This window comes from Crocodylus siamensis, chromosome 2 (assembly GCF_052110815.1).
Source record: "Crocodylus siamensis isolate JL-2025a chromosome 2, ASM5211081v1, whole genome shotgun sequence".
NCBI classification, from domain to species: Eukaryota; Metazoa; Chordata; order Crocodylia; family Crocodylidae; genus Crocodylus; species Crocodylus siamensis.
The window spans coordinates 30,956,426-30,979,956 of NC_143396.1; positions in this window are offsets into that span (position 1 = coordinate 30,956,426).

The following is a 23,531-nucleotide window of genomic DNA, read 5'->3' on the forward strand; positions in this document are numbered from 1 at the left end:
AATAAAATCTCCCTCTCAAACAACACTTTTAAAAAATATTTGCACTGAGGAATGGGGAAAAAAATCAGGAATATCATTCTGATCTAGAGTTCAGAAATTGCCAGTTTTTCTATAGTGATATTAAACACACTTGGGTTGTTCTGCCAGCTCTTAACACAAATTAATGACTTAAATTACCTTTCATCTCACCTTATAAATTCTGCCTTGAAGCAGCAAAAAGCCCAAGGGCTCTCACATAAACAGATGAAGACAAGTTCAGTGCATTGAATCCTTCCCATCTTGCTCCACTTTACATCAGTTCTTTATAGAATGAACTCTCAAGGGCTAACAATGGAACAGGACACATAACAGAAGGTGCAATGGGACTTTCAGAGGTAAAAGCCTACCACACAGTGACTCACTGCACTCCATTAGTTCTAGGGAACACAGGGCACATTGAATGTGGCAGATGTGCCCTCACTTGCTAGGCTTCAGACAAATGCAATCAAATCTATTTTAATCATCTATGAAATGCAAATGTGTTCCACTTGCACACCCGCAAGATCCATTGTCTTCCTTAGTGAAGCATACTATAATGCCAATTAAACATTGTTGCTAACTTAATAGGTGTTCTGATTGCCTATGGGAAATTATCTTCACTTTTTTATTTCACATCAGAAAGATTTTTAATGTGTTAATAATTGTTTTGGAATTTTGTTTACATTTTCCCTTTTTTAAGTCTATGGTCAACACCCTCATAAACTAAGCAATGACACTTAATATTTCATCAGAAGTGCAATGCTAGATAATTCTGAGTATTAAAAGTATAATTCTGAAGTTTTAGACATGCTGTTCGCAAATGTGGCAGTTGCACTAAATCTAGTGATAACCATACACACAGGCACATGCACAGAGCCCCTTTGTTTCTCTCCTGGAAATGGCTAGGTTGCTGCATTTATGTTTATTCTCAGGCCCACGTGAAAAATGCCCATAGGATGCATATAGCCTACGAAGTCAAGAATAATAAGCATTTATATCAGAGCAGCCATGGAAAGTCAATATTTCAATATCAGAGGAATTGAATCTTGATCTGGTGCCAATTCTGTGTACAAAATGTACTGAAGAACTATCCTTGCCCACCCTTCCTCCCAACGCAGTTACGATGACAAGCAGGAGTTTATCTGATAGAACAGATATTTGTTCCAAAAGATGATTTTTTTTCAAAGAGAAAACATGAAAAGAGCTTACTTGTGCAGAAACCAAATACTGTATTCTCCTCTTGACATCTCAAGTTTGGGAGAAATAAAGCCAAAAGAACATGATTCTGAAAAGAACTTATGTAGCTTTTTTGTGTGTGTGCTTTTCAGCCATTCAACTATGCTTAAATCTGCTGACTAATAACCTTGTGTTTTCCTAAGATGTGTTGAGAAAGAGTTTATTTGTGAATAATTATTTAGTGATAAGGATAGATGTCTGCTGCTTTTATATAGATCCTAGAAAGCTAATTAGGAGCTTAAGACAGAACACAGAGTTCTATATGGCTTATACCTAAAGCTGCTAATTACGGGATTTTCAACAGCATCTCTTTCTTTTCTTTGTAGAGAATTAATATAGTATTACTTTACAATAAAGCCCTTTTTCAGTGAAAAAGGTGAAACCTCTTTCTGTTGCAATCTTGTCAGCTTGCCTCAATTTACATAAAAGTAGCCATGTATGAGTAAAAACAGGAAGAAAGGGCAGCATCTTTGTACCCTTTCAAGACTGGATCACTAGCACAATAGTCCTTTTATGCTCTTTAAAGACATCTACATTATTTGGACACAAGACTTCAGATAAACTGTTTAATTTAAGTTAAAAAGTGGTGTACCCTTGTCACACAGAATAAATATAACTTACCCTTTCAAGTGTATCACTGTGCTCAAAACCTACACTGGGTCTTAACACTTCTAAATGGTTCTTTTACAATGGAACTGGAGCTTACTTACCCCAGTACAATGGGAATCAGAGATAATAAATAACATCACATTTAACAGCAGTTTGGTTTAGAACTACACAAAGGACAGATTTCAAAAGTTCTAGTGTGTAGGTTGAATGTTGATTAGTTTAACCCAGGCTCACCAAAGTGCATCATCACTTAGTGCATAAAGGGTTACCTGGGCTCTTTGTTTCACAGCTGGTCCTTTTGCCAAGTCTGAACATGGACTATGTCTTCTGTTTCTAAGGGTGGGAAGGAGGGGGAGAAACGATGATTAATCAGAAAAGTATCAGGTCCTTACCAGGATGTAGGCCAATTACATTCAATACACACACAGTGGAGGCCATTAAAAAGCTGCTAACAATTTCTGTCTGTCCCTGCTGAGCTTCATACAAAATTTTGCCCTCTATGATGAACTCTGTAGACTTTACAGGTGGGATTTTCAAAACAGTGACCTACCTCTGCTCCCCTTGAAGTCAGTGGGAATTTTTATCATCATCTTTTGTGGGGGCAGAGCTAGGGCAGAACTGAACACTCTTAAAGCTTCCACCCTCCAGATCTTTTCTAGTCTCTGCAGAATTTTGCTGGGAAATAATCTTTGTTCCATTTATTGCACACAGTGAAAAGCTTCTGTTGTTGCCATTGTCCATTTTTTTAATGGACATCAACTGTGCAGTATAAATAACAAGTAATTTCCCATTATTTATAGGTTGGAAAAGCCACCTAATCTTAAACTACAAACAAATGATTCCTACTTAATCTATTAGGATGTGTAAGTTTAGCTTGTGTTTATATGTGCAATGAGCTCGACAAATACATGGTCAATGAACTAGTACAGTAAATAAAACATCTATCAATCACCAGCTTGTGAGTTTATTTACTACACACAACCCTTCCCCCCTGAAAATAAAAGAGCCTGAACTTTTGAGACAAGGTTCCAGGAACCTATCTGTGTGTTAGGCTGTGGGAAAGCAGAGTGCATTGGAGCAAATATACTGGCACGGTGTTGATTCAGACTTCATAACTAATTATAAATTCATCATTAATTACAAAGTGCTATCCCTTGCTCTGCTTTCCCATAGCCTGAGGCAGAGACCGATTCTCAAAAGCTCAGAGCCAATTTCAGTTTTATTTTTAGTCAGTCAGTCTAATAAAAGGTCTTGCCTAGAAGTTGGTGATTTGCTCTTTTATATTCCATCCATGTGTAGGCTAATCAGTTGGTGCAGTGATCTGTGACACTTATGGGAAGGACACAGAAAAATCAAGCAGAGAGTGGAGGGACCCAAATACCAAGCTATTCTGTTCTGTTCTTCCTAGAGAGATTTGTCACCTGTGTGTCTGTTCAGTTGTGAGCTCCTTTGTGTACCTTGCAGAGTGTCAAATGTATTGTCAGCACTGAAACACAACAAGTCTCATCTTCAGTCTAGACGTATGAGTAGGGTTCTCCATATCAGAGAGAATTGTGCTACCTCCTCCTCACAGCAGTCCACTGCAGGTGACCCATCTGGTGTCCAGAGAGAGAGAGAGGAAGGAGTCAAGATGAGTTGGGAACCTGGCATCTGGGGATTAACATCATCCTGGAAGTTAACTGGAAAGGTTAATACAGACATAGTCTCTTCCCCCCTGCCCAAAATGTCATCATAACCAAGGATACCCAGGCTGAGCCAGGGAGTAGGACAAAGGGGAAAGGCTGCAATAGTCAGCAGCATAAAAATGGATGGGTAAGCAGAACACAAGTCCTGGGAGGTATCTAAGGGGGAGGATCCAGCATGGAGCCAGGGGACTACCTCATCCTCCCATCCCACACCCCGCTCCTCTCCCACCCACCCTCTACCCTGCACTTTCCCTGCTCCAGCTCCAGCACCAGCAATGAGGAGGGCAGAGCAGCAGCTGTGGTATGCAGTGCCCTGGCCAGTGACAATGCAAGAGCAGCAGCCAGAAGTTCACAGCTGCAGGGGGAGATGTCACCTCCTATTTTTGCCACCAAAATCAGTATTTAAATAGCCACTCAATGCACACATTACTGGAAAAAGGAGGAAATGACACTTCCTGCCAGAGAAGCAAACCTAGCCATTGCTCCTGCGCTGCGTGCCATCCCTGTCCAGGGCACAACACTGACTGGTTACATCTCTGCTGGTGATCAAATCCATGAAAAACACACAGATCCTCTGGCCAAGTGACTTTGGTCTCTCTTGCTCCTCCAGTGAGGATTTCTGCTTGGGTAGCAGCTTCCCTACAGGAAAAGAGAAGCATACCCGTCAATGGCTTGGATCATGTGAGCATTCTCTTGGAGGAATTTCAAAGTCAGTTTTGAAGAAGTCATCCTCTCTGTAGGCTTTTAACACTGGCCAATGGCATAATAATTACCTACTATTTTGCTTTCGCAGAAGAAATTTTCCTGGGATTCCAGAAATGATGCAGTATTATTATCTGAGTTGAGACCTAGAATTACCTTAGTCTCTAACACAAAAGTACAAGTGCTTCAAATATATTAACACTAGGTCTTATTTTCTATCTTGGTGTTTATTCCTAGATGAATATTCTACCTAGACAGACAGAGCATGTGTCTTAAAAAAACCCAGAAAACTCTGTTATGTTCTAGCTTCCAGAGCTGATCAGTACCAAGTACGCAATTCTATATAGCCCCCACACCATCTTCCACTCAGCAGATGCAGTCCCCATTGCATCAGCATGCAGACCTTAGCTGCCCCTGCTTCAATTTGTTTTACTGTTTGTTTTTGCCTGGTTTTGCCAGCCTTTTGGAAGGATGTTCTCGCCTTTGTTGGGTCATTATCTCAAAGAACCAAAGCCAGCACAATTATCATGGCTGGTCTGAACTCTCACTCACATGCCATTCATTTCTGAATTCCAAAGTTATCTGTCAACCCTGGTATTCAAACTATAGTTGTGATGCACACAGTTGTCACTTTCCTGCTGAGCCTCTCTGCTAGCTTAGTCAAGGCTCCTTTTGTCTCAGTTTGCTGAGTTTCTAGTTCTATGAATTTATGGCATGATCCATATTAATCCACATTTTGTGCATTTATTTATTTTTAAGTCTTTCCATTAGCACACAACTTGCTGAGAACAGTATATGGGTAAGTAGGGGGAAATGTTATGTGCAACACATACAGCAAGGCATATTAAGACAGTAGTTTGTTTATGTGGCTTGTTGAAGGTTAGAGTGGTTACAGCAGAGTTTTTGCTTACAATTACAAAATCAACATACAGTATGTAATTAACTTTAAAAATGTTCAGTGCCCAGTAAACATTGATCTCTAATCCATTATGCTGCTTCATTTTAGGACTCAGCAGCCTTTATAAAATGCAGTTGTATGAATAAAAAAAAACTTTTAGTAAACAACAAGAAACAAAGCAATACTTTGTTCTCGGCTAAACTGTTGCAAGTCAAAATTAATATCCCTTAAATTTAGGAAGGACAGCCTACCTGAACTGGTTTAGGTTGCTGGTTATGCAACAGAGTCCCTGCACAACTTTGGGCAAGTCATTTAACTATTATGCCTCAGCCTTCCATCTGTAAAATGGGATAAAATACTCCTTTTGTCTACATTCATTAAATATGTATGCATGTACAGCATCCAGCACAAAGAACTCTGATACCGGGTAGGACCCACTGATGCTATGACAAGAAAATTAATAAGTAATAATAATGTATAGCAATGTGAGAATACATTTCTATTCCATGGAAAACTACAAGTAGGTTGGTAATGAGTAAATTTTAATTTAACCTTCAACTCTTAACAGCTGGGTCCAACTGCAATGCCTATCTGTGGCCATGATGGTTAAAAGATTGGCAATGTTCAAAACTGAGGGTGAATACAGCTGACATATTGATCAAGTGCATTGCTAGCTCCCTGACTTTCTCTCACATTGCCCTGTTAGCGATATGAAACCTCCACAACTGGCTGAAATCACCTTCTAAGCCAGGAGTAGGAGTAGGTAATTTAGTTTCCATGGTAATGCAGTTCTGGACCATTCTTAAGCAGAAGCTGCCAACTATGACAAATGGTAGGTGCTGATTTTTTATGTGAACAGCTATTCACTATGAATTGAAATGAGATTGCCAAATTCACTTTCCTCGGGACTAAAGCTAGGCTCAAAAGCTATTGTTACATTCAAGCCATAGTCAAAAACTAACACTTTAGCCACCCATCTCTGGCTGCAATATAGAATTTTAAGTAATAGAATAAAAATGAATGACTCAATATCAGAGTTGTCAAACGGATGAGACAGATTTACATCAAGCAATTCTAAAATGCTCTGCAGCCATGAATTAAGGGAAACAGACGGTAAATGATTCTTACTCATTCCCTTATGGGGAACAAATTCTCTTTTAAACCGTTGTGCAGCTTCTTTTTTATATATAACTTGTATACATAGAAATGCACAAAGTGGTAAGTGTTTGAATTCATCTATTTTTCTTCCTTGAGCCATCACTGTATAATAAAGCATGATCAGTAGGGCACTTTGCTAATTTAGCCAAACAGTATATAATTGCTCTTGGAAAATGCTGTAATATAGCAATTAGTAATACAGTAAATAAAAAAGGAAAAGGTCTTTCCATTTTAGTCTTGTTTTCATTTAGAAGGAAGCAGTAGGAAGACCAGGTTGCCAGATCAACTGATATTTAACAGCCACTGGTGTCTTTAAAACAGCTCCAAAAAGTAACTCAATTTTGTCCAAGCTAAGAAAGATATAGTCACATGAGGGGGAGAAGGGTGCCTACAAATCATGCCCAGCTGTATGCAAATTAGCTACAGTGATTTCAACAGTGACGTTGATTGGAAGCTTTCAGGGTGGCTGTAACAATATAACCAATCGGTGCTTGATGAAAGCTCCCTGTAGTTTTTCATAGAATCTATCAGCCAATCAGTGTTCAAAAGGGGCTAGCACTTAATCTGCCATGTCTCTATCAAGAGCTACCTGCAGCTTGTTTGTTAACCAGTAACATCTATATGGGAAACCCATGAAAGAAGAACTTGTGAGAAATTATGGTATTCTTATTAGTAACACTCTTCATTTAAAAAAGTTAACTTTTACAAATACAAAGGGGGAACAGTATTAAATGCCTATAAAATGAACAGCAATATAGACTTTGCATCTCTATGAAATGAAAGCAGGGCAAGGTGGCACCTTAAAAATTAACACAGAAAGGCATACGTTTTCATAGTAGCTGTTACCTACCAAAGTTTATGCCTTTCTGAATGACTTAGTTCTTAATGTTCCACCCTGCCCTCCCCTCTGCCTGACTTCAGGCTAACACAACTAACTACCTCTCTTGTGAAGTCACTGAACAGCAGAAAAAATTGTAGGAAAAATACCAGAAAAAATGTATGTGTATAAAAAATGTAGATCAGAAACAACATGTCAACATAAAATAAAAACTATATAATCTTTATTACATAGCATCCACCATCAGACTAGAACTAAATGTACTTTACAGAGCTTAATTCAGCTGCACAACATTTGTATTTTAAGTAATATAATGTTAAGTTCTTTCTTACAGATACAGTCTTGTCTGTAAAATGCCTAGCACAATTTTGCCTTTATCCTTGATTTGAGTAAGCAGAATTCATAGTGGCCATAACAAGTATGCAAACTGAGGATCAGAGTAGTTAGTGATTTGTCCACATAAATAGTCATTTGCACATTCAGATATAGACATTTATAAGGATAAGTCTATGTATGGTGTACTCAGGTCCTGGCTCCCTGGTATGCATATTCAGGTTTAACAAGCATGCGCACTGCATTTCCATACATGATCCATTTCCATCTAGCTGTGTCCATATTGGCACTATAATTATATAGGCTTGGGGCTAAGATTTCTGGAGGCATAGTCCAGAGTTCTTATCATTTTATTAATGTGAGCTACTCCAGATACTGGCTCACAGTGTACTGTGAGGCAACATATCTATTCTGCCCAGACCCATGTGTAAAAGTGGTCTTAGCTCACCAAAACATTTAGCTGAGTCACTTCCAGATCTGCACACATCTTGCTTCTGTCATTTCCAGGCAGTACCAAGCCATGGACTGATACAATTGATGAACTGGTTCTGCTTGTGGCTGCTCTGTTATTGCTGCAGAATACAAACAGATGGGATGAAAGAAAGTGGAGGACATTTCAGGATGGATTCTAGCATCTGGCAGCAGTGAGTCTTGAAGGGCAGCTCATGCATGATGGATGCTAACTGGTGCAGTAGATACATCTCTTGCATACTGTCATCACAGTGGAGTCCACAGGTGCCAACAGCTATTCCTAGTGCAAAGTGGTGGGATCACAGGATAATGCAGACATGCGATGACAAGTCATAGTTCCAGAACATTTGATGAACAAGCAAACCTTCATAAAGCTTTGTAAGGAGCTTGCTCTGACCCTCCATTGCCAGAATATGTAAAGGGGGAGGGGGTACACTAGCCCAGAAGCAGATTATTGCTGTCTAGAAGCTAACCACCACAAATTGCTACATATGTATAACTAGCCAGTTCTGTGTTGGCAAGTTAGCTATCTGTGCTCCATTAGTAACAATTAATTCTGTGGTTTACCTGCAGGTGATATAAGGCATTAACATACTTGAAAGAAGAGTTAATTTTGAGAGAGGTGGATTCCCAACCTGCATTTGAGTCAATAATGATATATATCCCTCTTATAGTTTGCCCTTCACAAGGAGCATATGAATATGTCACCCAAAAAGATTGATCGTTATACAAATCTTTGGTGACCTCAAGTAGGTGAAAGAATGCCAGCATGGTGTGTATGAGAAATATGCCTGATGCCAAGATGCTGAGCAGGCCTGACATTTACCCTTTTGGGACGTTATTCCAAGGAAGGTGCTCCTTCCTCTGGTGCCCAGTCTAGCCCTGTGTGAAACAGCAAGTATTTGATTTGGCTTTGGATTCAGACGACTGAATTAGGGATTCAAAGCACTGTCCAAATTCAATTCTGCTGATTCAGATTTGGAGATTCAGCCATCGAAGGGACCGAATCTCCTCTGAATCAAACATGCGGCAGCAGTGTTGGCAGTGGGGGCATGATGGTGGCAAGCAGGGCCCCACCCCCCACCTGCTCCCCTAGCATCCCTACAGCTGCTCCATCAGGCCCTAGCATCCTGGCACTTCAAAAAAAAAAAAGCTCTACATTCACTGGCTGCAGCAGCAATGATCAGGGCTTCTGGGGGCTCATCACAGAGCCCCCTCATGCAGTGCAGGCCAGTAGGGATTGCTTTCCCCCCACTGCCTGGCACTCACACAGCAGCTGTCACATTGTGCGGGTGCAGAACAGCTCGGCAGGGTGCCACAGGGCTCCACACGCTGTCTAGGAGCTGAGGCCACTCAAGCTGAGCGCTACCAGGCTCTGGGTGACTGCTGGAGCTGTCCAAGCTTCAGGACAGCGCGTGGTGCCCTGCTGAGTTGCACTGCACCCGTGCAATGTGACAACTGCCGTGCAGGTGCCAGGCAGGGGGAGAGTTTCCCACTGCCCCGAGCTGCGTGAGGGGGCTTTGTCACAAGACCCCAGAGGCCCTGATTGCTGCTGCTGCAGCTGGTGAGTACAGGGCTTTGGGATTTTTTTTAAAGTGCCAGGATGCTGGGGTCAGACGAGGCAGCCATGGGGGAGAGCTGGGGGAGCAGGCAGTGGGTGAGGCTGGGTGGGGGGCATTTGGGAGGAGCTATTGGAGCCAGTAAGGGATGGGGCTGGGCAAGGTTCCCCCCATGGTCCCCTCCCCTGTCCTCCACCCTCCCCCACCCCCACTGCCCCCTACTTACCAGCACGGAGCCTGGGTCCAGCTCCCCGTGGTGGTGAGTGGGGACCACCTGAATCTCCAAAGTGATTCAGAGGCTTCTGATTCGATTTGGAAACAAGTCTCCCAATTCAGATTCAGAGATTTGGCCCCCAAATTGGGCTGAATCTCCTCCAAATCGAATCAGCTACCAAAGCTTTACACAGCCCAAATCTCTTATCCTTTGGCCATTTTCACACATGCAGGCACTGATGCTTGCAGTTGTAGAAGCAGCAAAATGGATTTCAGTTCTGAGAAAATGGTGGCGGTGCACTTTTGAATTAAGACACCTCAGAGGTGCTTTAATTCAAAAGCGCACTGCTGCCATTTTCTGCACACCAACATGCATTTTGCCTCTCATACAACTGCACGCTGTGCAGCACAGTTCACCTCAGCTTGCATGCAGAGCAGACTCAATTAATCAAGTCTGCTCAAAGCGATGGATCTGTGACGCATTGCGGGAAAGAAGTATGTGTATAAATGCTGTGATGCTTGAGGAAGTACATGACCATTCTCACTAAGTCTGGTTCCTTCTTTTCTTTTTGGTAGTCAAGGTGTTCATTTGATTTGTGCCCAATGCCACACAATTTTCATCTGTGAGTCCTTTCCTTTTCCCCTCTTGGTTCAGGGTACTCTCCTCCAAAAGCTAGGATGAATGCTTCAGCACGCAGAGATGTGCAGTCCTTCAAAGGAAATGAAAGGACATATTATTTTGACAGTGGAAAAAAAGAAAGACCACTCCTCATTTTGCACCAAGCCAGGTCTACAGGGTAATATTTTTATTCACTAGATACCATATTTACTTGAATATAAGATAGCTAGATTCTATATATGGGAAAAAATAATTTTTATAATTTTCCAGGAATAGAATTTAACTATACCTTTTTTATTCAGATAGACTGCACTAACCTGGCATTGTGGTGAGTTTCCATCAGCATGTTTGCCCAGTATGGACCATGTGCTTTATAGTCATGCTTACTGCTGGTGTATTTATTCAGTTTACTAGTTGGTTTCCATTACTGAGCACATACTGCTGTTGGCAGCAGTTTAATGGTAGACAATGCAAATATAAGATGAGGAGCTGATGGTGGAGAGCCTCATTTTATATCTGAGTAAATGCAGTATGTCTTTAATTCATCTGTACCGTGTTCCATTCAGAAGTTGCTGAAACACTTGTTATTACCACACAGACACAATAGGGTAAGAATGCCAGTTTTTTAATTCATTCATTAATTCTTTTAAAAAACAACAAAAAAGAATATTCTGGACGTGGTCGAGAAGTTTAGGACAACTCAGATCTGGTGCTCTTTCAGTACTGGTTTTATTATTTTTTTCAAGGATGGAAAGCCTTAGACTGAGGTTGTTAGTATGCTGAAAATCCTTGACTGGAAAGGGAAGCAACTTTTCTATGTTACTGGTGCAATTCCATCTATTTATGCAAAGGGGATTTTGTTGTCTGCTGACTGAAAGTCATATCAGAAAGTTAAAAGGGCTGGAAGCTGCAAGTGTAAATATTGGAGGCTTGTCCAGGCCAGGAATCTCACCGGCCATCTCAAGTGTCTCCCATGTGTAACACTCTAAAGCATCAAGAGTAGGGGAAAATAGGCACATATTAGCAGGATGCTGCACTAGGCTTCAGAGCCTTGCTGACAGCAAAACTGCCCCTCCCAATCCCACTTAAAAGAGCCTTCAACAAACAGAGAACAACAGGATTACAAATGTGTCCCCCAGAGACTTTTTCACTTAATAGATCCAATGGGATTTATAAGCCAGGTTGTCTGGAGCCATGAGGACTGCTAGCAGTGATATAACTCTGTCAGTCTGGGTAACAGAGTTACAAAGAGAGCAGTATATGTGGAAATGTGCACTTGTGCTTGCTAAACCTGTAATCTCAGCTTTAAATTTTTCTTAATAATCAGTCAGTGCAAACTTCACAGAAACGCACATTTACTTGCCCTTTTTTTCAATTTTGTTGCCATTAGATAAGATAGAAGAAAGAATACCAAGGAAACTGCCTGGTTTCTGCCCTCAACGAAAGCCTAATCTCCTCCCAACACCCAATAGTATGCTCAATAACAATATGTTTTTTGACCACAATAGAAATCCCTCCCTTTTATGCTGCCAACAAAGATGACAGCTGCCATTTACCCAGCTCTGGCTCCTGTTTCAGTACTGCTTCACCAAGACAATCGCCATGTCTAAATACATCCTCAGAATACGGCCCCAAGAGATAACCTTGCCCACATCCAGCCACGTGGTCTGATCCAGGGCTTGTTTGAGTATAGTACATCCTTCTTTGAAGCTCCAGCTCTTGCTGCCAGAGTGCCACCCCATTTTGAAGCCTAAGATTTAGCTCATTCCTGCTTAGACACCCATCATTTAGGACTGTATGCTCTGTAAACTGACAAATTCCTAGTCTACTTGCCAATACTATTTATAGGTGCCAAACTTGCGGTCATCAGCCTTTCTTTTTGGTAGGTATTTGTTAGGTTTTAAAACCATTACACCCAATTCCCCCTCTGTCAGCCTTTCTAAGATTATATCGTACCAGTGGAGAAATCATATTTTTGCTATAGTCACACTAGATATGAACTAGAACACTTGTTTGATCTTCTGGCCACCTAGCAGGGCTCAGAGCTGGCATCTTTTGGAGTGTTTGGCTGAGATGAGGTACATACCACAGAAATAGGTGAGCCACATGGAATGAATGGTTAAATGGTGACCAGATGTACATGAAATGATAAGCTGCTTCCTTTCATAGTAGGAGTCTGAGCCGTGAATAGATAGGAGAGCCAGAAATGAGAGGCTAAATAGAGACAGTCAAAAAGCCCGAGGCAAAATCAGTCCGATCTTCATAGGTTTCTCTAAGCTGTGTAGATTGATAATGAGCAAACCTCACACTGGTTGGCCAAGGCAGGCGGACAGAAGGAGGGTGCGCTCAAGCATCCTCCCAGCCTGCCAGGCATTGTTGAGTCCAGCCAAGTGGGAAGCTTCCCTCATTGGCTTCCCAGCACATACCCTAACCCCCAGCTGTCCCCCCACGGGGGCGGGGGGCAAGCATAGGAGTCCTGGTCCCAAACCTGGTCCCGGTCCCAGGACTGGTCCTGGTGCCAAGCCAGGGACTGCCCATGTGAGAGGAGCCCCATGCCTCAGGAGTTTGCCCCAGTCCTGGGCCAGGCACCCCCCTGAGCCAGGGTCAGGTCAGCCCCACACCAAGGGTGATTTTACCCCCGTGTGGATGGGCCAGCTGCTCAGCTCCACCCTCTGCCAGTCTGTGATCCTCAGGAGGAGTGGAGAAAGAGCCTCCTGCCCCTGTGCTGTACTGCAGTCTGTCCCAGGGAGCAGACAGAGAATAGTTAAACTGCCTGGCCAGCCCTTGCTGCCACTGCAGCTGCTGCTCTCTGGGCCCAAAGAACAGGCAGTTTAACCCTTCCCTGCCTCTTCCCTGGGACAGACAGCGCAAGCAGCCACAGGTCATTGGGGCAGGGGGAAGTGAGTGGGGATCTGGGCTTCTGGGGAGGGGGGTGGCAGTGGACCCCAATTTGGCACTGAAATTGGAACTCCTTCCCCCCCTACCCCTGCAGGTCAGAGAGAGGCAGGGGGCAGGGCTGAGCAGCTGGTCTGGTCATATGATGGAAAAATCATCCTCAGCACAGGGCTCCCTGTAGCTGGCTAGAGCCCCAGCTAATGGGGGAGACCAGGCTGAAGCAGGGGAAATCTCCTGAGGCATGGAGCTCCCTCTGGCTCAACATCAGGATGGGTAACTCCTCCCCCCCCTTCCCCTGCAGGTCAGATGCAGCAACTGAAGGCAGGAGGGGCTATGCAGCCAAGCTGGGGTGGGTGAAACCCAAATGGCCAGACCCCAGCTTGGGGAGATCCCAGGGCAGGGCTGGGGAACCCCCTTCCCCAACTCTGCAGCTTGGGGGCCAGGGCTGGGGCAGGGGAGCTCTGTTCCCCCACCTCCCCCTCTGCCCCCCCACCCACTGCCCCATGGGGCTGACAGGTACAGGCAGGACACAAGCTGGGGAGCAGAGCTGGGGGCACGAACAACCCAGCTCAGCCAGACCAAACAAGGGGGGCAGAGACTAGCCCACTGCCCTGCAAGGGGGGGATATAAGGGGGGCTGCAAGGCATTCTAGGATGCCAGGGGACAGGGAATTAAGGTGATTCACTGCAGGATCTGGAACAGAAGTTTCAGGCATTTTGAAACTAGTCGATGTGCACTAAACTTATTTTCTATTACAGATTGAGACTGGTTTCCAATCACTTATGCCAGTTTATGTGTAATTTCTGTCCCTATCCACAGACCTAAGCAACTATCAGATGACACTGAGGACTGTTTTCTTATCTGGGCTTTAGACACAACCTTCCTGAAAAGTTGTAAGAATCAGAGCTTATTTTAAAGAAAAATCTGGCCACTAATCTATGTTTCTACTAAGCAAGCAGACCAGGGTTCAAATCATGTATAAATCTGGATATAAGAATTTAGTATGAAGAATATTGTGGAGATCAAGTTCAAAACCATAAGAGTTCAGATAAGGTTGAAATCCAGAAGTCCCTAAGAGCCAAGAAGCCTGCAATATCGCGCCTTGATAGGAAACTCTTTGGGGCAAAGATCATTTCTATGTGATAGAGTACCTGAATACCAAAATACAAATAGAAAAATAGATAAAATAGCAGCAGCCAGAAATTCTATTCCCTAGTCCTTCACCATTCAATCTTCACTGGGCGCGTTTACACAAGATACTATGGCAACATAGCTTTGGCAGGCACAAACGGTGCCGCCGATGCTACTGTGCAGAAGTGTTAGCAACGACCCATGGTGTGCGCAGTAATTTAGTACTTGCTTAAGTAAGTAGTAATTTTACTTAAGCAAGTACTAAATGACTGCTCAGTAACCACGGCACAATCCAGTACATGTATAGATGCACCCACTGTTTCCTTAATGTTTACTCTAAAATGATCCATTGCAATCAAAAGCTAATTCAAGATCTCTCTCTTTCTCTCTCTCTCTCTCGGCCCCATTGACATCAATGGCAAAACTCCCATTGACTTCAACGGGGCCTGGATTTTAAGTGAAAATGTAATGACAAGGCTTCCTATGGGCCAGCATTTTGTATGAACAACAACTGGGTTCTAAATATATTCAATATAATGAAAAAAATTATTTGCATGCCCTGCTGAATGGTTCAGCCACAATCCCTCAAAATTTGGCATGTATGAGTTTAGTCACAATTTACAGTGGATTTCTACAAATTCACAAGAAAAGTTCTGTATTCCTTCCCTATTCTTATAGAACAAACAGCTAGTATGCTTTCCATCTACAAAGGGTTGAAAACTGATCTTTCCATTCTTCTAAAAAATTTCAATTTTATAGGTAAGATTCAAATTGTCTGCACCTGCTGTTTGAAGATCCCCGTGAAACTGAGCAGCATTTACAGTTGTATGGAGTATACAGTATACAGAAATTAGCCTTCATGCCTCCCTCTTTCTTCATTTCAAGCCCACACACTGAAAACCTATTACATTCATAATTTAATCAACATTTGAGGTTATGCCTTCAGGGTATTGAAAAGTTGCTGAATGTTACAGTGAAATGCCATCTATTCTTGGGCAAAAATCTGGATAAAATACAGGTAAAGAAAAAGCTTCCTCCCTTCAGTATGATTAGTCAGTGCTTTCTAGTGAGTTGCTAGGAAAATCACAAAGATTCTTTCAAAATCAGAGCAGATCCAAAATAAGATATCAAAGCTGGTTATCAAATATGAATTGTTATTTTATTTAATACCTTCAAAGTTAGAGTTGGTGTAGAGTCTGTATGCAGAGAATCAGGGAATAAATTCAAGTTCTTCTGACCCGAACAATAATATATGGCCTAAATCAGGGAATCCAGGCATATACATGGCCTGAATCAGGGAATAAGTTCAAGCTATAGCCTGGCAGGTGGAGGAGACAACACAACCTGAGGGGGCAGTGTGGGAAACTGCAGATGAGCTGAAGTGGGTTTGAATAGTGCTCTGAAGGGGAGAATGAGAAATCTGAACCTGGCCTACAAGAAAACCAAGAACTAATGCATAGAAACAAAGAAGCTAATGTGTCAGTGCAGAGACACAACTGAACCTACCATGAAGAAAAAATGTTGGCAGCAGCATTTTGTATAGTTTTAAGGAGTGCAAGGTGAGAAAATGGGAAAGGCCAGAGAAGGAAGAGTTTGCAGTTACAAACCACTTTTCACAGCCTGGCCTCTGAACTTCACTTCATCAGCCTCCTAGGTAGTTGGTACAGAAATTCATGGACTCAATATAGACAGTGGAATTCTGACACACTACAACCTGCCAGACAGCTGACTGCCCAGGTACCTCTGCACTTTTACCTGGGCTGCTACATCCCCCCTCCTCCAGCCAGCCTGCCTCTCACCCCCGACACCTCCATTTCCATTTTCACTGACTGGCTTTCTTGCCTGCATTGCATGTCAGCCTCTGGCTTCTTTGCTATTCCTTCCATCCAGGAACAGTACATACACCAACTGCAAGTGCTTCCTTAGCCTGACGAAGAGTTTTTCAATCTGAAAGCTTGCTAAGATATATTCCTGTAACTATTCAGTTGGTCTGCTGAAAGATATCACATTAGATTGACCCAAAGGACCTTGTCTGCCAGTACCATGGCCTTAAACCAATACCACTAGCACCTGACCGAAAGGATGCAGGGCCCTGGGCACATCTAAGCCCTAGGGCTGAGGCTGGCAGGGAGTGTTTTCTGGCAGCTGCTGGAGAAGAAGCTCCTGCAGGACAGGAAAGAAAGGCTCTGTCACAGTTTGGCTACCTGAGATTCTGCTGGTGCTACTGTGCTGCAGTGCACTGCAGTGCTTACTTGCTGTCATTTAAAGTGGTGGACCGGACTGAGGCTGTAGGGGAGAAGGAGACCTCTTTGGGGCACACTACCATGTCATGTAGAGGCCCCTGAACCAGTGAGGGCACACCTTAACACACACACAGTGTTAACCATGTCACAAGTTTTGCTTGTCAGCAGCCTGAGGTGCAGTTTTCCAGAAACCCCTGCACCTATCTCCTTGAAAACTGGCAGACTTCATGACCTCAGAAGGGGCTACCACCCCTGAAAGTTTAATTTGAAACAAGCAAGAAATGACAAAGTTATAGGCAGGTCCATGTTTCCCTATTATAGCCTATAGGTGAAATGTCAAAACAGCAAAACAGTTCCAATGAAACAAAACAGAACAGTGCTTTCAAAACTAAATGAAACTCAGAACAAAACACTGTCCTGTTGAAATGTTGAAGCTGAAGTCAAAACAGAACAGTGCTGTTTCGCACAGCCCTAATATTCATCCTATATTTTGTAAAATGCCTAGACTATTGGGGATCTAACCATCAGAGATTAAATGTAAGTGGAATTCTAATTTTAGAAGAATTCATTTCCAAATTACCACATTTTTTGTTGTTGTGCATTACATTTATTTAGGACAAGAAAAAAACTTAAACCAGAACCTGGTATTCTCCTGACATCTGCAATTACTGAAAAAAACACACTGGGCCTAACATGTCTCTTAAATCAGCATATATCAGAACTAATGGCAAGAGAGCTTATTGGTATAAGTGAATTCCTGGTAAGGACCTTTACTTACATGTTCAGTACTATACATTCTGCCGTTTGAAGGCATGGTCCAAAACCCATTGAATTCAGTCAATGGGAGCCATTCCTGACCTTATTAGACTTCAAAGTGCACTGGATTAGGGACTGGATAACCATCCACAAAACACATTCCATCTCTTTGTTTTACAGTAAATTCCATGTATGCTGTGCCATCTAGCTAACCTAAACATTATGAATTGCTGCTTGTAAGGTTAATATTTTGTCCACAAAATGAATGTTATCTGTCTTCATTGTCTCCACTGAAGAAATTTTGATACCTCTATTTTCTGTACAAACAAAATCAACATATAATTTATATTTGTGAACAAAGTGATTTTATGGTATTTCTCTTTGTTGACAGAATGATTGGAGTAAAATTACATTCCGTTGACAAAATGTGATGAAATGCCATTTGTGAACATTATGAAGGAAAAACTTTGACAAAATGCATTTTGCCAATGAGATGAAGTAAAGATTTTAACAAAATGAATTTTGTCCATCTGCTCTTTGTACAGAGAAATAAATGCTACAAAATCCATTCTGGTGATAACTTTTCTTGCAGAATTAGAAGATACCATAAGCCTCAATTTTTTAAACATAAAAAGTTGTTATTATCATTGTAGTTTGTGTTAATCAGAGAGGGAGTTGCTGTGATATAAGCAGCTCAGCACTGTGACTGCCTTGAAGACTCTTTTGTGGGAGCCAGTGACTCTGGGCATCTGATCAGTGTTCAAGTGTTTTCCTAGTGCCTGGTATAAGTGTTTTTTAGTGGAAATCTGGGCTTGCTCTGTGTGGGGCTGGTATAGTTAACTGAGGGGTGGCATTAGACTTGGCAGCCTTATAAAAAGGCAGCCCCATGTGAACAGAGGGAGTTTGCCTAGGGAGTTCACCCTAGGAGGGAACCAGAGAGCAGGAGACTGTGTGAGCATGCATGAGGTCACAGGTATAGGTGTTTGGTGTGTGGTGTTTGTGGAGAGGGAGCGTTGTGTGTTTTGTTTGTGTTTTGTTTACAGCTGAGGTGTCCTCCAGGGAGCAATGTAGGCACAAAAGTAGGCTGGGTCACCAGTTGTGACCTGCGTGGAATGTGCCATATTCCTCTTCCTCCCGGAAGGTCAAGAGCTTCATCTGCACCACATGTAAGCTGGTGTCGGACCTGTGGAAAAGATTCAAAGGTTGGAAACATGGGCATCCATGCTGCATGTTTACCTGGACAGGAGCTATGAGAGGCTGGTACTGGGGAGGCCAAAAGGAAAAGAGAAGTGGCAGCATGTCACTACTAGGAGAGGGAGAGTCCCCAGAGTTCAAGAGGACAGAGTTGAAGTCAGAAACTGCTTTCAAGCACTCTGGTGGAATGGCTGAAGAAAAGGCAATGTTTAGACTGGGTATCAGACCAAACTTCTAAACTGTTAGAAAATGAGGCAGTGAAATAGATTGCATAGGGAAATTGTGGAACCTCCATCACTGGCGGTGTTCTGGAAGATGTTAGACAGCCACTGGTCAGGGATGACGTAGACATAGCTAGACCTATGCTCTATTACAGATATTTCCAATGCTTCTGGGTTTTGCTAGTTGCTGCATGGGACCAGGAAAGATTTTTTTCCCCCTCCTCCTGCTACCTGGTTGTGTATAGACATGCCCATTCACAGTTAGAACACATCAGAGTAGACTCAATTGAGTGTGCTCCACATTCTAATTAGGACACTCCAGCATCCCCACCATCATGTGTATTCATTTCCCATGTGTTTCAGAATGGATGCCAGGATGCTTTATCTAAACCTCATTGAATGAGCTTTAGATAAAGCATCCTGCAGTCATTTTGAAATATGCAGGGGCTTAACACACGGGATGGTGAGCCATTTTAATTAGAGCACTGCTCTAATTAATATCACCCCCCACCACCACCACCACCACGAGCATGGGTATAGGTAGCCCATGTGTTGGGGTTTGGGTTTTTTTAAAGCTTCTCTCAGATGCACTGGATGTTGCTGCCAAAGCTGGGAATTTTGACTGGGGTGTTCTAATGTTCCTGCTAGGACTTAAACCCAGAGGTTCTTGGCTAAAGAGTCCTGTCCCTCTACTCAGGGTCCGATCGATCACCATATCAGACAGGACTTTTACCCCATGGTCAGATTGGTATGCACTATGAGTCTCTACCATCCCCTGTAGCAGGGGGCATAGCCCTCTTCCTGGGATCTCGTGAGCATATTTAAACAACCCTTTGCCAGCAGCAGAATATTAGCTGCCATGGGCTTTACCTGTGGCAGATTAGGGGGTTATGTTTTTCATTATTGTCTGTAGTTTTGGTAATGGGTAGAAAATGGATTTGTATAGGGTGGTTTGGATAAGAATGATCCTGCCTCAGGCAGGGACTTGGACTAGATGACCTGTCAAGGTCCCTTCTAGCCCTACTTCTCTATAATTATCTATGATACCTTAAGTCAAATGGAATTGAAGAAAATCTTAGGGCTGAAAGGGATCTCAGTATGTTATCTAGTCCAAACTCCTAAACAAGGCAGGAGTGGAGAGGTTTTCTCTCTAGACTTTGATAACTTCACAGGGCTATTAAACCTCATGAGGATGGGTGGAAAAGGAGGGGAGAGCTCTCTCTGCTGGGCTCAGGGGAATAAGCTGAGACAAAGGCTGATTCAACCTTGGTGACAGGGTTCTTATGTTAAAGGAAATGTGATGAAATAGAGATAGAAAAGTATTAACCCTTGTTAAGGGTCAGTCAGAAAAGGAGGAATGTAGGACATGATTATAAAATAAGGAAATAGAAAAAAGGTGAAAAACAGAAAAAACCCTACTAGTTAAGATTACATTAAACAAAGTGAATCAAGGTGACCTAGGAACTTCTACCCACATATGAGCCCATAAATTAGCCACACTGCAAAACCATACCCTAATTAATGGGTCCTCACTCTTGCTGCACTCCTTCAAGTTGTTACTAGAACTTCTGGGAGAATATACCATGTTTCCTTGTGCTGAAATAAACTGAGATGTTCTTTCATTTTTTCCCAGTGAATTGTGAGAGAATGCACCTTTCCTTCTGAACACTTGAGAGAAATAGAAGGCACTGGAGAGTTATTTGCACATGAGTGATTTAGGTTGCATTCTCTCTGCAAAAAGAGGTGTTTATTCATCACAATCTCTGAAAAGATACCAAGATACAAGTCTGCAATACAGTCATCATCCCCACTCTCCTCTACAGATGTGAAACATTTGTAACCTACCATTGTCTTCTCAAGAGCCTAGAGAGGTATCACCAATGATGCTTCCATAAAATCCTCCATATCAAATGGAAAGATCACCACCCAAATGCCAGCATCCCTGCTGAAGCCAATTTTACTAGCACTGAGTCAGTGATCCTCAAGCACCAACCTCCCTGAACCAGACATTGTGTGCTGATGTTGACTCAGCTTCCGAAACAAGTGCTCTACTCCCAGCTCACTAGTCCCAGCCTAAGATCTCAAGGTAGATAGAAGAAATGCTACAAGGAAACATTGAAGGCATAACTTAAGTAAACGGATGCCACCATCAAGAGTTGGGAGGAACTGGCAGCTAACCTCAACCAAGCAGCAGCCAAATTCTAGGTAAAGTATTTTGCTCTTGAATCAGGGAAGAGATAGTGGAGGAAGGAAAAGGAGAGGAATCTCAGCCTGCAGCCTACTCTCTCCCGTGGAAAGACCTATAAATTCTAAGGATGGTCTGTGGCTCAAGGATTGGACTAGAGGCCCATCAAAAAACCGTGGTAGAGATCAATCTCAAATTGAGAGATTGCCATTAATGGCAACCTCTTGCCTATAACCCCAGTCACAACCTGAAGGCACCTTTAAAATAAAGCTTTTAGTATGTGGTCAAGAAGGTGTTTAGGAACAACATCCAGTAAGAATCTAAGTTGATTCCACAATGAAGATATACCATAAGTGCTTGTAGGTTTCACCTTTTAGAGACACTGGGACTTCTCTCAGCTGAAACTATTTGCATGAATGTGGTCCAGACTGTTAGCTATAGCTAAATGTATGCACGCTTTGGGGCACTTTCGAGATTTCCACTGATCACCTCCTTGTTTATGCATGTCACGGAGTCACAGAAGGGCTCCGTGATTGTGAGAGTGATTGGCAGGGCTGCCAATCACCCAGGCAGCTCAGGTGCCTGGTTGCCAGGGGCAACCAGGTGGTCACATGACCGGAAGGGGGCAGGGCCAGGCCTTTATAACTAGCTCAGGCCAGAGCCTGAGACACAGTTCCCTTCTGGCTGCTGCAGGAGCAGGAGCTCTGCGGCTGAGCTGAGCTGAGCTGAGCGGCCGGGGTTAGTGGCTACTACTTCATCGCGCTGACCGGCTGCAATGATGCAGGGAACAGGATCGCCCTAACTGGAGGTAGGATTGAGAGCCCTGGTGGGGCTTGGAGTTGTTAGGCGTGTGGAGCCTTTGTATTTATGTTATAGCCAGATGGCTTGAGTGTTTAGTTATAGTTTACATCCGGAGGACCGGGGAGGCTGTAGGGGAGCGAGGAGGCCTCAAGGGGAGCTTCCCCACAGCTTGGGGGTTCCCAGTGCCCAGTTGGGCATAGTGCCAGGGGCACTATTGTCGGTGCGATAGGGCACCATATTGCGCCGGCGAGGCGCGGGGTGCGGGGTTACAGACCCCGGCCCATAAGGGCGGTGTTTAGCCCCGGAGCGGGGCAACGACAGAGCGCGAGGCGCAGAGTCAGCCTCGAGAGGGCAAGGCCCAAGGCGGGGCAGAGACAGTGCGCGAGGCACGTGGAGTCAGCCCAGAGGGGGCAAGGCCCCAGCGGGGCAAGGCCCAGCAAGGCGACCTAGCCAGGCCTGGCTAGCGGCCCAAGGGCATCGAGCCTAGGGGGCGATAGCGCCGGTCCAAGGGCGCCGAGAGCAGGACGGCGATAGCGCCGGTCCAAGGGCGCCGAGAGCAGGACGGCGATAGCGCCGGTCCAAGGGCGCCGAGAGCAGGACGGCGATAGCGCCGGTCCAAGGGCGCCGAGAGCAGGACGGCGATAGCGCTAAGGCAAGGGCGCCGAGAGCAGGACGGCGATAGCGCTAAGGCGAGGGCGGCGAGAGCGAGCCGGCCCGAGGGCGCCGAGGCTAGAGCCGCGATAGAGCCGAGATCCGGGCGCAGGGAGTGAGCCGGCCCGAGGGCACCGAGGCTAGGGCGGCGAGAGTGCTCCAGACTCAGGCAGAGCCGGCGATTAGCCAGGCGCCGGCTAGAACCCGGCCCAGGGGGCCGGTAGTGAGCGGCGCTGGAGGAGCCGACCCAGGAGGCGCCAGCAAGTAGCTGGGCGCCAGCGTGATAGGCCCAGGGCGTGGGGAACGGGCCAGAGATTGGGGCCCGACCCAAGGAGGCGCCAGGTGGGCGAAGAGCCCCGGTGCCCGAGAGTGAGAACAAGGGCACCCGAGGGGTGAGGGACCATACAAGCGTCCCCCGGAATAGCTGCGAGGCTTGGGGCGTGCTAAGGGGGAGGCTTGGAGGCACGCATTGCCCTTAAGGCAGGACGCTTATCAAATACCCGTCTGGGAATAGGGACGACTAACAAGACCGTCCATTAGGGAAACTGGCAGCCTCCACATCATATATCTTAACATCAAAGTCGTGGCGGGCGAGATTCTGAGGGTGCTACGTCACCCTAACGTGACGGTAGGGGGTGCTAGGGGGTTCACGGCCGCCCCTAGCCGCCGCTCCCTCACAATGCAGAATGTGCTCAGCTCCCACCAGGGTTGCCAACCCAAGGAAATATTTTTATTGACAGCCAGATCGTTTTATTAATATATGTTTTTACTTATGTATGTTTTGCATGATGTAAATGTAAACTTCTGCCAGGTCCCACCAGGCTGCCAGACCCCAGTTAGAGGGACTGGGTTCAAATTAGGTTTAATACTGAACACAGACAAAAAAGGAAAATGTTTGGTTGTCAGTAAAAGGTGTTCAGTAAAAACATGTCTTAGGTTAGGAACCCTGTTTGACTTCAGCAATGGTTTTACACAATGCTGCCTCCACCCTAGGTGTCCCATATTCACAACCCCCAGCCCTCCCTCCAGCCTTATCCTGGCTAGCTCAACTCCCCCTGTCCCAGTCTGGAACCCCCCAAAAGCCTACCTGAGATCCAGCAGTATCATAGGCAGCT